The 16,059-nt window shown below is 39.5% G+C and overlaps 1 pseudogene; it reads left to right on the forward strand.

Moving 5' to 3' along the window:
* Positions 1–16,059, forward strand: part of LOC118828057 — a 38,435-nt pseudogene that overhangs the window by 1,370 nt on the left and 21,006 nt on the right.

The following is a 16,059-nucleotide window of genomic DNA, read 5'->3' on the forward strand; positions in this document are numbered from 1 at the left end:
GGTTCCTTCCAGGGCTGATGTTGGGGGAAGCTGGGATGAAGGTGTTAAAAGTGGTCTGCAGAGCTAGGTGCCACTTCAAGGAACCTTGGGTTTACCTGCCTGCTAGGGTCAATTGTTTAGTAATTAGTGTTGGTAATGCTGAAGATGGTGGGTTCCTTCTCCACAGTGATTGCTCCTCATTGAAAGGATGACTGTTTGGCCTGGGTTGGAAGCAGAGCCAACGGCCTAGGGGCAGGGTTCATTGACATGAGAGGTTCAATCTCAAAGACTCTTGAGCAGTAGTTCTGGGCTATCTCCATCAGTTTCCAAGGGAATTTTGTGGTCGTTTGACTTGTCTGTCACATTCTGTTTTCTCTTTCCCTCAGAGTGACTTGCTGTGTTAGCTAGTTTGGGTGCCTGTGTCACTACTCTATTAGAATAGTCTAAGCATGAGAGGATAAAAGTCATAAGGCAGTCAGTGGACAAGTGAGGAGCCAAAACAGAATAGATATGGGAGACATAAAGATAGAATCTGCAAGACTTCTACATAAGCAATCAGTTACGTATAGTAAGTAAGACTGAAAACTCAAATGTAAATCTGTGGCAGTCAGGGTGAATGGAAGTGCCTCCTAGAGAAATATACCTCTTGGATGCCCTCAAGAGAAATGGGTAAATTTGGAGGGAGGGGTAGTTTTAGGAGAAGACACATTAGTGTCATTATGGACATGTTGGACATTTGGAAGGCCAACTGTACATCCAGGTTGGGAAATTACTTATTAACAATTGGCCCTGTGAGCCTGGAGTTCAAAAGTGATAAAGTCTAGTCATATAGTTGTGGGAGTCTGCTGCTAAGTAATGATTATTGAAACCATGTATGCTGAGATCACCTACTTAGAGAGTGTAATGGTAGGTCATAAGGTCTCCAAGGGACTGGAAATTAAAAGGGCACAGAAAAGAGCCTTACTGGGCAGGAGTTGTATGATGATCCAGAGATGGGGATTGACAATAAGCAGCCAGATGTGTAACAGGAGAAGCAGAAGAAACAGAAGAGGCCAGTGTGATGGAAGTCAAGAAGAGAAAGGTCTCCAGAGATTTCTTGATTGCTCAGCTTCCTACTTCCTCTTCCTTCCATTATTTTTAAAAATTGACTGTACTTTATTATGTCTTGATATCCAATATAGAATTCTAGATTTGTGAACTAACCTTTTGAACATGTATCTTAGAAGATCCTTTATTGATCTTTAGACCTGTGAACAAACTTTATCCACTCTGGCCTCTCCCAAATTTATCCCCTGGTGATAGAAAGGGTATCAAGAATGCTGGTGTTATTTGTTCGGCACCATGCTTTTCCCTTCATCTCAGATACAGATAATATGGACACCAAAGCAAACATTTAAAAATACTCTAGCCAGTTGTAACACATAATTCTTCCCCTATTTTTTCAGTTGGTTTCATTATGCTAGAGTCCTAGAGTCAAACTGAGATCCTTTCCAACCTGAAGCCACAAGACCTAAAAATTTGGGGTGTTTTGATTCTTTTCCCTGACCCTAGAGACTTCATACTACATGATATCTGCTTTCCTCCTTTCTCTATTTTAACAGAAGCATTCTCACTGCCCTCACCCAATTTCTTGTTTTTAATATTTCTTTGTTCACAAATCACCCATTGAAGGGCACCATTATACAAAGACAAATTTTTGGCTCTCATCACTCCACGACAATTCCTTAATATAATATCTGAGTCATTGATCATGAAATATCACCATATGTAAAATAATTTGTAAAAATTCTCCTCTCTCTCTCTCTCTCTCTCTCTCTCTCTCTCTCTCTCTCTCTCTCTCCCCCCTCTATTAACAGAGAGACAGGCTAAACCAACAGTTTCACTGATGTACTTTGAAATTTCCCACCATGAGGGTCTTGGCCATACATTTCCATCTTCTTCAAATGCCCTTATTTCTCAAAATCTTCCTGGAGAAATCTTCCTTCAAAGCATTTGCTACTTTGATGAATATTTAGTTGGATGTTTCAATAAATCATAAAGCCTTGTTTAGGTATCTACTACATCCCAGGCACTAACCAAGGTGTTACTGGTATAAACACACAATTGATATAGTCTCTGCCCCATCTTTGATAATTTTTCTGTTTGAAAGTGGCAAAAACACATATAAAATATGAATATAGAAAACATGAAGCATAATAGCAGGGGCAGAGGCAAGACTAAGGCTTGAAAACAAGGACTCACTTAAGTTCTCCCCCAAATCCCTCCTAACATCTGTAAAAATGACTATAAACAAATTCTAGAGCTGCAAAACCCACTAAGTAACAGACAAAAACAAACCTACAGCCCAAGACAGCCTGGATGGTCACTGAGAAGGGGCTATCACACCGAGTTGGGAGCAGAGCACAATGCAATGTGAGCCTCACCAGGACAGACTAGGCCATAGTAGACTGGACAGAACAGGCCTCAGGGCCCTGAGTCACTGAGTAGTGGCAGTTACCAGACTTCTCAACCCACAAATGCCAAAGACAACAGAGCAGGTCAGTAGAAAAACTGCTGGATCTTAGTGAGGGAAGTGCATTGTCTGGCTCTAGCCCCAGAAGAGGTGGAGGTGGCTGTGGCAGCAGCAGCAGGAAGCTCCAGTGGCTGCTTCCAGAGCTCCAATGGAAACTACTTGCAGAGCTCCAGGCACACAGAAAGTAGGAGGAATCAAGGGCCTGTTCAGAGCAAAAGTGCAGGGATCTCTTTGCTGGTGCAGAGTCAAGATTCTCTTGATTTTCCCTGCTGGGATCTGGGTCACAGTCCTGGTTGGTGGTTCTTAGTGGGGAGGAGCACTGGTATGGCAGAGTTTTCTGGTGGCTGTGGAGAGGGAGTCTTCCTGGTAGTCACATGACAGAAAGGAGTGACTTCATTCACAGAGCACATGCCAGGAGAGAAACATCATACCAACTGAGAATACAAGTAGCTCTGAAAACAGCCACACAAAAACCCTGAAGCTTCGGACAAAGCACTGTACACTCTGAAAGCAGTCATACCCTGACAAAAAGTTCAAAAGTCAAGTGATTGACTGGGAAAATGAGCAAGCAGCATAAAAGGACTCAAACTATAAAATCTTTCTTTGGTGATGAAGAAGATTACAACATACAGCCAAAAGAAGTCAACAAAGTCAAATATCCTACATCAAAAGCCATCAAGAAAAATACAAATTAGTCTCACGCCGTGGAAGAGCTTGAAAAGGATTTGAGAAATCAAGACAGAGAAGTAGAGGAAAAATTGGGAAGAGAAATGAGAGTGATGCAAGAAAATCATGAAAGGCAAGTCAACAACTTGCAAAATGAAACAAAAAAATGAAGAAGATAATACCTTAAAAAATAGACTAACCCAAATGGCAAAAGAGCTCTAAAAAGCCAATGAGGAGAAGAATGCCTTAAAAGAAAGAATTAGCAAAATGGAAAAGGAGGTTCAAAAGACCACGGAAGAAAATACTGCCTCAAAAATTAGAATGGAGCAATTGCAAGCTAGTGGCTTTATGAGAAATCAAGAAATTATAAAACAGAACCAAAGGAATGAAAAAATGGAAGACAATGTGAAACACGTCATTGGAGAAACCACTAATGTGGAAAATCAATCCAGGAGAGATAATTTAAAAAAGTATTGGACTACCTGAAAGCCACTATCAAAAAGAGCCTAGATGTCAGCTTTCAAGAAATTATCAAGGAAAACTGCTCAGATATTCTAGAATCAGAGGGTAAAATAGAAATTGAAAGAATCCACTGATTGCCCATTCACAAAGATCCCTAAGAGATCCCAAAAAGAAAACTACTAAGAATATTGAGGCCAAACTTCAGAGTACCCAGGTCAAGGAGGAAATATTGCAAGCAGCCAGTAAGAAAAATTCAAGTATTGTGAAAACACAATCAGGATAACACAAGGTCTAGCAGCTTCTACATTAAGGGATTGAAGGACTTGGAATATGATATTTCCAGAGGTCAAAGGAGCTAAAATTAAAACCAAGAATCACCTACCCAGCAAAATTGAGTATAATACTCCAGGGCAAAATATGCATTTTCAATAAAATAGAGGACTTTCTAGCATTCTTGATGAAAAGACCAGAGCTGAATAAAAATTTGACCTTCAAATACAAGAATTGAGAGAAGCATGAAAAGGTAAACAGAAAAAAACAAATCATAAGGTGTTCACTAACCTTGAACCATTTTGTTTCCATTATTACATAGAAAGATGATATTTTTAACTCATGGGATCTTTCTCAGTATTAAGGTAGTTGAAGGGAATATACATACACACACATATGCATATATATGACAGAGGGCACAGAGTGATTTGAATACAAAGAGATGATATCTAAAAAATAAAATTAAGGGGTAAGAGAGGAATATATTGGTAGAAGGAGAAAGGGAGAGATAGAATGGGGTAAATTACATCGCAAAAAAGTGGCAAAAAGCATTTATAATGGAAGGGAAGAAGGGGCAGATGAAAGCGAATGTGTGAATCTTGCTCTCATCAAATTTGACTTAAGGAGTGAATAACATACACACTCAATTGGGTATCTTACCCTACAGAAAAGTAGGGGGGAGGGCATAAGGTGGAGACGATAATAGAAGGGAGGGCAGATTGGGGGAGGAGGTAGTCAAAAGCAAACACTTTTGAAAAGGGAGAGCATTCAGGGAGAAAATTGAATAAAGGGGAACAGGACCAGATGGAGGGAAATATAATTATTCTTTCACAACATGACTATCATGGAAGTATTTTTGCATAATGATGCACATGTGGCCTATGTTGAATTGTTTGCCTTCTCAAGGAGGGCAAGGGTAGAGGGAAGAATCTAGAGAATTTTAAACTCAAAGTTCTAAAAAACAAATGTTCAAAAAAAAGTTGCTTTACATGCAACTGAGAAAAAAGATATACAGGTAAAAGGGTAGAGAAATCTACCTTGCCCTACAAGAAAGTAAGGGGAAAGTGGATGGGAGGGGGAATGGGGTGACAGAAGGGAGGGCAGACTGGGGGAAGGGGCAATCAGAATATATGCCATCTTAGGGTGGGGGAGGATAGAAATGGGGAGAAAATTTGAAACTCAAAATCTTGTAGAAACCATTTTTGAAAGCTAAAAATATTAAATAAAAAAAGAAAACACTAAGCTAGCAGCCTATAGACATAAGGCACTTATACAGGACAAAATCTATCTCAATATCTTGTTTCCAATTGTCTCATTTGTCTTGAAAGGAGAACTTTGGTATTTATATCTGGGAAAACCTGAGACCAAGAATGATTCTGTAATTATTTGACAGAAGCACATTGCCAGGACATTACCTAGCCTCCATACATGAGTATTTATTGAATTGCATATTAATCATCCTATAATACAGTGAAGTCTTTAAATGAAAGAGTTGGTCTAAGAAAAGAACTCACATCATAGTGGAAGAATGACTGTATTTGTCTGCTCTGACACCTGGTGCTTTACAGAGTTGTTTGATAAAATAGAGGCTTTGTATACGTCTTTATATTTACATTTGCTGACTGAAAAACAGAAATCCCTCAGACTCCAGACATGAGAGAACTGAAGGAGCTTCCATAGCTTCCCTAGTAAAGATCTGTGGCCTTTCTGAAAGGCTGTCTTTACTGTCACCACCCTGGGTCAGCCAAGGATTGGAGTGGCCCAGGAACAGAAAGCAACGCAACTGAGTCCAGCAGATATGCACCTGACTTGTAGTGGAGGATCACTCTGACTTATCAATGAGGTATTATTATATCACAATGGCCCAGTGAAGCCTTCTCTGAGCAGCTCAGCTTATCAATAGATCCACTGTCTAATTTAAGCCATTTGTGAACCTTTGTGAGGTCAGATGCCAAAGGGTTCCAGAGTTGTGAGCTGTCCTAACCGCATGTATCCCTACATATACAATAGTTTTGTGTTAACTCTCCTCATAGAACTCAGAGAGTTTTAGCAGTTACTCCTTTGAGGATCCAAATTTCTAGTGTGGATATAGATTGGGGGAGGAAACCAATGGGGGAATGAGAGAATTTCCCAAGTAAGCAGATAAAAATATGTTGAAAATAAATATAAGGTAATATTTGGAGGGGAAGGCACTGTCAGCTGGCAGAGAAGGAAAAATGTATCCTTGGCATGGGGACAACAGAAGCTTTGCAAAAGTAAGGTGGTGGCAGATAGAGTTCTGTGAGAAACAGCAAGAAACATGGACTAAATGAAGAGTAACACTGACACTGAAAAGGTTGGTTCCAGCCACATTTTCAAGGACTTTAAATGTGAAAGAAGTTTGCATTTGATCTGGGAGGTAATAGGGAACCACTGAAGTTTGTTGATCAGGTGAATAAAATGGTCAAACATCTGCTTATGTAGTGGTATCGTAGCAAGAAATAAGGAAGTTTGGAAGAGAGTGGCTTTTTAGGGGAAGGATAATGGATTTTATTTTATGCTTATTTTGTGTAGGATTCCTATGGATATTCAACAATTATAGCAGGTCAAGATGTACAGATGTGGGAGTTAATCACCATAATGATTATGTTGCTAAGAATGAGAGTGTACGCAGAGAAAAGAAGATGGCCAAGGACAGAAATATGGAGAAAGTCTTGGATTTGTAGTTCAATATAGACTATGATCCAGTAAATGAGATTTATAAGGCATGAAAGGTAAAAGAGTGAGAGAAGGAGAAAGAGAGAGACAGATAGAGAGAGAGAGACAGAGACAGAGAGAGACAGAGAGAGACAGAGACAGAGAGAGAGACAGAGAAAGTAGAGAAATCCAGACAAAAGAGAGTCTATGGGAGAAAAGTGTGGACAATAGTGTCAAATACTCTAAAGGGGTCTAGAAGAATGTGGATTGAGAAAAGGTCTTCAGATTTGGCTATTCAGAGATCATTAGTAACTTTAGAGAGATCAACTGGAGTTCAGAGGTGATGACTGAAGAAATAATGCAAAAAACTAAGAAATGAAAGGAGTGGCAACAAGAATAGATAGCTTTGGTTAGAAGATGACAATCATGTTTGCATTCTGTGTTACCTTTGTTCCATCTCCTCCTACAAATCTTCCATGGCTTATCTAGTCAACACTTTCTACCCCAGGCCCTCTTTACAATCTCTTTATACTACAAAGGTGCCAGTGTTTCACATAAGGAAACAACCTGAGAAAAATACTGTGCCACATAATGACAGCAATTCCCAAGGAATAAACTAAAAGGAGTGAAAATACTACTTTGTTGTCCCACAACTTATGCTTTTGTATACCCAGAATTCATTAACAACATATGGGCAGGGGGGCGGAGCCAAGATGGCAGCTGGTAAGCAGGGACTAGAGTGAGCTCCGAACCGAGTCCCTCCAAAAACCTATAAAAAAATGGCTCTGAACCAATTCTAGAATGGCAGAACCCACAGAACAGCAGAGGGAAGCAGGGCTCTAGCCCAGACTGCGGAGAAGGTTAGTGGGAAAAGCTGCGGGAGTAGAAGGAGTTCGCGGTTCGGCTTCCAGCCCCGGGGGCAGCGGAGGTGGGGCAGCTACAGCTGTTGTTACTTCCGGCTCCAGGCCCACCTGGTGGGAGGAATTAAGTGGCGGATCAGAGCAGGAGTGCAACAGCCTGCTGAAGATCTAAGCCCAGTCTGGGTTGGGGGTTGGGGAAGGAGCAGTGCTGGTGTGGCAGAGCTGGCACCTCCCCCCCAAAGTAGAACATAGAACTCGTTAGTCTACAAGCAGTCATACCCCACTGAAAAACTCAAAGGTCAAGTTAGGTGGTTGGGAATATGGCCAGGCAGCGAAAACACGCCCAGATTCAGTCTCAGACTTTGGATTCTTTCTTTGGTAACAAAGAAAACCAAAACATACAGCCTAAAGAAGACAACAAAGTCATAGAGCCTACAACAAAAGCCTCCAAGAAAAACATGAACTGGCCCCAGGCCATAGAAGAACTCAAAAAGGATTAGGAAAAGCAAGTTAGAGAAGTAGAGGAAAAATTGGGAAGAGAAATGGGAAGGATGCGAGAAAACCATGAAAAACAAGTCAATGACTTGCTAAAGGAGACCTAAAAAAATAATGAAAAATACACTGAAGAAAACAACACCTTAAAAAACAGACTAACTCAAATGGCAAAAGAGCTCTAAAAAGCCAATGAGGAGAAGAATGCCTTGAAAGGCAGAATTAGCCAAATGGAAAAGGAGGTCCAAAAGAATACTGAAGAAAATACTACTTTAAAAATTAGATTGGAGCAAGTGGAAGCTAGTGACTTTATGAAAAATCAGGATATTATAAAACAGAACTAAAGGAATGAAAAAATGGAAGACAATGTGAAATATCTCCTTGGAAAAACCACTGACCTGGAAAATAGATCTAGGAGAGATAATTTAAAAATTATTGGACTACCTGAAAGCCATGATCCAAAAAAGAGCCTAGATACCATCTTTCAAGAAATTATCAAGGAGAAGTGCCCTGATATTCTAGAGCCACAGGGCAAAATAGAAATTGAAAGAATCCATCGATCACCTCCTCAAATAGATACCAAAAAGAAATCTCCCAGGAATATTGTCACCAAATTCCAGAGCTCCCAGATCAAGGAGAAAATACTGCAAGCAGACAGAAAGAAACAATTTGAGTATTGTGGAAACCCAATCAGAATAACCCAAGATCTGGCAGCTTCTACATTAAGAGATCGAAGGGCTTGGAATGCGATATTCCGGAGGTCAATGGAGCTAGGATTAAAACCTAGAATCACCTACCCAGCAAAACTGAGTATCATGTTCCAAGACAAAATATGGATTTTCAATAAAATAGAGGACTTTCAAGCTTTCTCAGTGAAAAGACCAGAACTGAATAGAAATTTGACTTTCAAACACAAGAATCAAGAGAAGCATGACAAGGTAATCAAGAAACGGAAATTGCAGGGGACTTACTAAAGTTGAACTGTTTTGTTTACATTCCTACATGGAAAGATGATGTGTATGATTCATGAGACCTCAGTATTAGGGTAGCTGAAGGGAATATGCATATATATATATATATACATATATATGTTTATGCATATATATATATACATATATATGTTTATATATATAAGTGAATGTGTATGTATGTATATATCTATGTGTATATGTATGTATGTGTATATATATATATATGTGTGTGTGTTTATATATATATATGTAAAAGAGAGAGAGCAGACACAGGGTGAGTTGAAGATGAAGGGAAGATATCTAAAAGAAATAAAATCAAATTAAGGGATGAGAGAGCAACATACTGAGAGAGGGAGATAGGGAGAGATAGAATGGGGTGGATTATCTCGCATAAAGGTGGCAAGAGGAAGCAGTTCTGTGGGAGGAGGGGAGAGGGCAGGTGAGGGGGGAATGAGTGAACATTGCTCTCATCAGATTTGGCATGAGGGGGAATACCATACATACTCAGTTGGGTATCTTACCCCACAGGAAAGAAGAGGGAGGAAGATAAAAAAAAAATAAAAGGGGGGGGGGATGATGGAGGCTTGGGCAGATGGGGGCGGAGGTAATCAAAACAAACACTTTGGAAAGGGGACAGGGTCAAGGGAGAAAATTCAATAAAGCGGGATGGGTTGGGAAGGAGCAAAATGTAGTTAGCCTTTCACAACATGAGTATTGTGGAAGGGTTATACGTAATGATACATGTGTGGCCTAGGTTGAATTGCTCGACTTCTTAGGGAGGGTGGGTGTGAAGGGAAGAGGGGAGAGAATTTGGAACTCAAAGTTTTAAAATCAGATGTTCAAAAACAAAAAAAGTTTTTGCATGCAACTAAAAAATAAGATACACAGGCAATGGGGTGTAGAAATTTATCTTGCCTTACAAGAAAGGAAGGGAAAAGGGGATGAGAGGGGAGGGGGGTGATAGAGGGGAGGGCTGACTGGGGAACAGGGCAACCAGAATATAAGCCATCTTGGAGTGGGGGGGAGGGTAGAAATGGGGAGAAAATTTGTAATGCAAACTGTTGTGAAAATCAATGCTGAAAACCAAATATGTTAAATAAATTAATTTAAAAAAAAACAACATATGGGCTCATGCATGCATAGGTACACATATAGGTCCATGCATATGATATGTTTTGAAGTAGTCGTGGGAGTAAATTCCAAATTTCTACAGTTTCACATTGAACCTTTTCCTATTTCTTGGTATTCTTTTCACAGATAGCTGAAAAATATGGCTTCATCTATATTCCTTATATTGGAACCCTGTGTGTCATGGTGCTACATGGATATAACATTATGAAGGAAGCTCTAATTGATCAAGGTGATGCATTTACAGACAGAGGAATTGTACCAATAATTGAAGACGTAGTCAAAGGACAGGGTAAATATCATTTATTCAAAAGAGTCACTGAAAAGCAAAAGAGAATGTCAGGGTATTTCCTCTCCCATCCCCATGAGAGCATAGTGACTGGTTCCATTTTTATTGTTCTACTCTCAACACCTAGAACAAGACCTGCATGTGGTGGGTACCTCACACCTACCAGGCTGCATTGCATTTGGGTTTGAATTCAATAAAATTAAACTGGATCAATGAATTAAGCCAAAAGACCCATAATCACCATGCATACCCTCCACCACCTCCAGTGTTGGAATGATCAATGTCCTGTTCTTTGTCTAGGAGTTTTTTCTAGGCATGGAGAGAAGTGGAAACAAATCCACAGATTTTCCCTCATGACCCTAAGGAATTTTGGGATGGGGAAAAGAAGCATTGAAGAGAGAGTACAAGAAGAATCCCAATGCCTGGTGGAAGAACTCAAGAAAACAAAGGGTTGGTTTTCAGTTCTTTCATCTGCAGTATATGGGGTCCAACAGTTCAGCCTTCCTCTGTCCTAAACAATACTTATTTTGGGAGTCATTCCAAAATTCCCTGCCTTCTTAAACTTCCAGGAGCCATAATGACCAGGTAAAACAACTATCATCCATACCTTGAATAAACCCAGAGAGTACTGCCCTAGGAGAAACCCTGGAAAAGAGGAGCCAGAGGTTTCAGTAATCTTATAGTGTGGGAGGCGGTGAAACCATCTCTCTCATGGTGGCAGAAGGGGACCAGTACAGGGAGACATCCCAGCAGGCCCCACCTTGACAGACCAGTGGGAGTTTCTGAGCTCCAAGAGCTCCAAACGCCATCACCAGGACCCACCGTGGCTTTGCACAGCTATGGAAATTGGCAGACACCAGCCCAGAAAATGAGTGAGACCACCCATGCTGTAGCACAGCCCTATGGGAAGAGGAGACTTCCAGCAGTTAGACTACCCCTCCCCCACACCTTACATGGTGAACCCCAAAGGAAACTCAGACAGACCTCACTGGACCTTGATTCTTAGCACTCACCAGCCAACTCCAGCTCAGCATCAAGTGAGTTGGAGCATTATAGCCTATAGCTGACAAAACCAGAGTCCACAATACCCAGGGTCAGTAATTAGGCCAACTGTCCCTAGCACAAAAAGCTTGGGACAGAGCCCCCTGCACCCCAGAAGCAGACATCCACTTAAAAATCCTGGAAAATGGTAGCCACCATGAAAAAGGAATCTAGAAAAGTATAAAAGACCTTTGAATTGTATTATGGGGACACAGAAGATCAAAATACAAATCTAGCAGAGGACAGCATTGACACTATACCCATACCTGAAACCTCAAAAGGGAATATGAATTAGTCTCAACCCCAAAACATTCCTAGATGAGATCAGGGAGGATTTAAAAACCAAATTAGAGAGGTAAAAGAAAAAAATCAATGATGAGAACAAATCTGTAACAAGTAAAATTGGCGAAATGCTTAAGGAGGTTCAGAATCTCACTGGAGAAAATGACTCTTTGAGAAGTAAAATTAGGGAAATTGAAAAAGAGGTACAGAAGCTAAATGAAGAAAACAATTTGTTAAAAATTAGAATTGGGCAAGTAGAAGCTAATGACTCTCTGAGGCATGAAGAATCAATCAAACAAAATTTATTTAAAGAATAAAAAGATAGAAGACAACATGAAATATCTGATTGGAAAAACAACTGGCCTGGAAAATACATCCAGGAGAGACAATCTAAGAATTATTGGTCTACTGGAAAGCCATGATGAAAAAAAGAGCCTAGACAGTATCTTCCAAGAAATCATCGAAGAAAATTGCCCCAAGGTTCTAGAACCAGAAGGCAAAATAGACATCGAAAGAATCCACCAATCACCCCCTGAAAGAGATCCCAAATTTAATAATCCAGGAAATATTGCAGCCAAATTCCAGAATTATCAGGTCAAGGAGACAATATTGCAAGCAGCCGGAAAGAAGCAATTCAAATATCACAGAACTACAGTCAAGATCACACAGGACATTGCAGCTTCTAAGTTAAAGACAGGAAAGATTGGAATATGATATTCCATAATTACTGAATATATATATATATATACATATATATATATATCTTAAAAATAAATAGAATAAAATTCTCCGCCTTGGTTTACTGATCAGATAATTACTCTGTTGCGGCAGAGAACTCCCTTCTCTCTTCTCATCCTCAGGTATTATAAGCTTATTTAGTTTCCTTATAAAGGGTAAAGGAAGTTGTCCAGGAGAACATTCACTAGCCTTAGAGGAATTAAACACCATATCCAGGTATAGAAAATAGATATGTCCAGTTCTTACGTGATTGGAAACATTTCTCTTAAAGTTGTTTATTCCTTCTTTGGAAACTTTTCTCTCCTTTAGGTCAGCCCACTGATCCCACCTTCATCCTTGGGTGTGCCCCATGCAATGTCATCTGCTCTATCCTCTTCCATGTTCTATCCAAGTACAATGATGAGAAATTTCAAAATCTGATGAACTTTTTAATGGATAACTTTCAGCTGCTTAACTCACCATGGGCACAGGTAAGGACAAAGCTCTCTTATTCTGTGGCTGTTTGCTGAGTTTCACTAACAGCATCAGTGTACCATGGGCTCTCAACTCTTAGCAAGGTGCCCAGTACACATAAACACATACTATCAGGCACTGAAGGACCTTAACATTATGGAATATTTTTGCCTCTTATATAAGATCCAGGTATATATATTATGTTCCCAGTAGGAATCAGAACTAGTTATAGGTCATACAAATGTTTAAGTTATATGGAGAAAGGTCTGATTGGTTCCTGTGATATCCCAAGAAGGACAGTGTTCATAGATGTGGCCAAGCAAAATAGTTATCAACAGAGCCTGTTCAAGCCATTCTGGAGGAATTAGGGAGATCAGCCAAAACAAAATAAGGAAGTCACTTAGGCCAATAGCCTACACTGATTCTAGGAGTATTATGACCTAATCTCTACAATGCATGGACAGGGAAGATCAAAGCCTTCATTCACTGAAGACCGAGCTAAGGATCCTCATCAGCCAAAACAGTTTGACTACAATATTTCTTAGAGTTTTCATTTTGGGATCTCTTTCAGGAGGTGATTAGTGGATTCTGTAAATGGCCATTTTTCCCTCTGGTTCTAGAACCTCAGGGTAATTTACCCCGTAATTTCTTGAAAAATGCTACCCAGGTTCTTTTTTCTTTTATCATGGCCTTCAGATAGTCAAATAATTCTTACATTATCTTTCCTGGATCTATTCTCCAGGTCAGTTGCTTTTCCCAAGAGGTATCTTACATTTTCTTCTATTTTATCATTCTTTTTATTTTGTTTGAGTGATTCTTGATGTCTCACAGAGTCATTAGCTAACAATAATAAAAATGATAAATGAACAAAAGTTATGAGCAAATATTTCTCAAAGGAAAATGTCAAACTACAAACGGCCATATGAAAAATTGTTGCAAATAACTAATAATAAGAAAAACAAAACTAAAGCAAATCTCACTCTCATTTGGAAAAGACGATAAAAGAACAAAATGACAATTATTTGTGGAGCTGCAGAAAACCTGATACCTTATTATTATGTTGGTGAAGTCCTTCCAGAAAGCTATTTGGAACTGTGCCTCAAAAGTAAGTTAACTGCATGCCCATTCAAATGGCAATTTTTCTCTTAGTTTTAGCCCCAGTAAACATCAGGTGAAAATGAAAAGGACTGACATATACAAAAATAGTTATAGTAGTTTTTATATTGTGGTAGAGAACTGGGAACTGAGGGTCATACTCTTCCCTTTGGGAAATGTTGGAACTATGTCACATTAATTGGATTGAGTACTATTTTACTGGTAGAAGTAATGAAAGGGATAAGTACAGAGAAGCCTGGGAAGAATTGTATTAAGTGATGCAGAATGAAATTAGTACAACCAGGAGATCAATTTATACAATTACTATCACACGATAAAGACAAAAAACCTTTGAAAGACTGAATTATTCTGATCAAAGCCATGATCAACACTGATTCCAGAGGACCCATGATGAAATGTGTCACTCTTTTTCTGACTGAGAGGTAACAGACTGAATATGCAGAATGAGACATACATTTATGCAAACAATGTGTTATTTCTGTTTTGCTTGATAATGCATATTTGTTACAAGAATTTTTTTTAATTTTTTTATTTTTTTTTAAATTTATTTAACATATTTAGTTTTCAGCATTGATTTTCACAAGAATTTGAATTACAAATTTTCTCCCCATTTCTACCCTCCCCCCCACTCCAAGATGGCGTATATTCTGGTTGCCCTGTTCCCGAGTCAGCACTCCCCTCTGTCACCCCACTCCCCTCCCATCCCCTTTTCCATTCCTTTCTTGTAGTGCAAGATAAATTTTTACACCCCATTGCCTGTGTATCTTATTTTTTAGTTGCATGCAAAAACATTTTTGTTTGTTTTTGAACATCTGTTTTTAAAACTTTGAGTTCCAAATTCTCTCCCCTCTTCCCTTCCCACCCACCCTCCCTAAGAAGTCAAGCAATTCAACATAGGCCACATGTGTATCATTATGTATAACCCTTCCACAATACTCATGTTGTGAAAGACTAACTATATTTCGCTCCTTCCGAACCCATCCCCCTCTATTGAATTTTCTCCCTTGACCCTGTCCCCTTTCAAAAGTGTTTGTTTTTGACTACCTCCACCCCCATCAGCCTTCCCCTCCATCATCCCCCCCATTTTTTTTAATCTTCTTCCCTCTTCTTTCCTGTGGGGTAAGATTCCCAATTGGGTATGTATGGTAATCCCTCCTTAGGCCAAATCTGATGAGAGCAATGTTCACTCATTCCCCCCTCATCCGCCCTCTCCCCTCCTCCCACAGAACTGCTTCCTCTTGCCACCTTTATGGGAGATAATCCATCCCATTCTATCTTTCCTTATCTCCCTCTCTCAGTATGTTCCTCTCTCATCCCTTAATTTGATTTATTTCTTTTAGATATCTTCCCTTCATCTTCACATCTTCAACTCACCCTGTGTCCACTATCTCTCTCTCTCTCTCTCTCTCTCTCTCTCTCTCTCTCTCTCTCTCTCTCTCTCTCCATATATATATATATATATTCACATATACACATAGATATATACATACATACACATTCACCCATATATATACATAAACATATATGTATGCATATTCCCTTCAGCTACCCTAATACTGAGGTCTCATGAATCATACACATCATCTTTCTATGTAGGAATGTCAACAAAACAGTTCACCTTTAGTAAGTCCCTTGCAATTTTTTTTCTTGTTCTTTTTCTTGATTACCTTTTCATGCTTCTCTTGATTCTTGTGTTTGAAAGTCAAATTTTCTATTCAGTTCTGGTCTTGTCACTGAGAAAGCTTGAAAGTCCTCTATTTTATTGAAAATCCATATTTTGCCTTGGAACATGATACTCAGTTTTGCTGGGTAGGTGATTCTAGGTTTTAATCCTAGCTCCATTGACCTCCAGAATATTGTATTCCAAGCCCTTCGATCTCTTAATGTAGAGGCTGCCAGATCTTGGGTTATTCTGATTGGGTTTCCACGATACTCAAATTGTTTCTTTCTGGCTGCTTGCAGTATTTTCTCCTTGATCTGGGAGCTCTGGAATTTGGCGACAATATTCCTGGGAGATTTCTTTTTGGGATCTATTTGAGGAGGCAATCGATGGATTCTTTCAATTTCTATTTTGCCCTGTGGCTCTAGATTATCAGGGTAGTTCTCCTTGATAATTTCTTGAAA

The sequence above is a fragment of the Trichosurus vulpecula genome, chromosome 8 (genome assembly GCF_011100635.1).
Source record: "Trichosurus vulpecula isolate mTriVul1 chromosome 8, mTriVul1.pri, whole genome shotgun sequence".
In the NCBI taxonomy this organism is placed as follows: Eukaryota; Metazoa; Chordata; class Mammalia; order Diprotodontia; family Phalangeridae; genus Trichosurus; species Trichosurus vulpecula.